At 40.7% G+C, this 280-nt stretch overlaps 1 protein-coding gene across 2 annotated transcripts in view; it reads left to right on the top strand.

Moving 5' to 3' along the window:
- Positions 1–280, top strand: part of LOC107688343 (homeobox protein Hox-A3a-like) — a 20,882-nt gene that overhangs the window by 13,351 nt on the left and 7,251 nt on the right. The window lies entirely within an intron of this gene.

The raw sequence follows: 280 nt of genomic DNA, 5'->3' as shown, positions 1-280 counted from the left end.
AACTATTTATGTTTATTCTAACATTATTTTGATTAAATGTGTAAATGATTAATGATGATGTCTTGTATAGACTCAAATCGGTAACACTTATGTGTGGCTGAAGCCCTCTAAGTTGTAAAGGGTGTGTAAACTGGGTTTTCCCAGAAAGAATAAATCACAAGACAGCGAATAAAACTCAACAGAGCAGTGGCGGCCCGTTTGTTGCGGAGGCTCGCATGGGAAACGAGGATATAATATAAGGAGTATCATCCAGAAGCACGCTGCCGCACGAGGTCACGAC

Source organism: Sinocyclocheilus anshuiensis, unplaced genomic scaffold (assembly GCF_001515605.1).
Source record: "Sinocyclocheilus anshuiensis isolate Anshui unplaced genomic scaffold, SAMN03320099.WGS_v1.1 scaffold209, whole genome shotgun sequence".
Lineage (NCBI taxonomy): Eukaryota > Metazoa > Chordata > Actinopteri > Cypriniformes > Cyprinidae > Sinocyclocheilus > Sinocyclocheilus anshuiensis.
The sequence above is the reverse complement of the archived record's forward strand: the minus strand, read 5'-3'. Positions and strand labels throughout refer to the sequence as shown.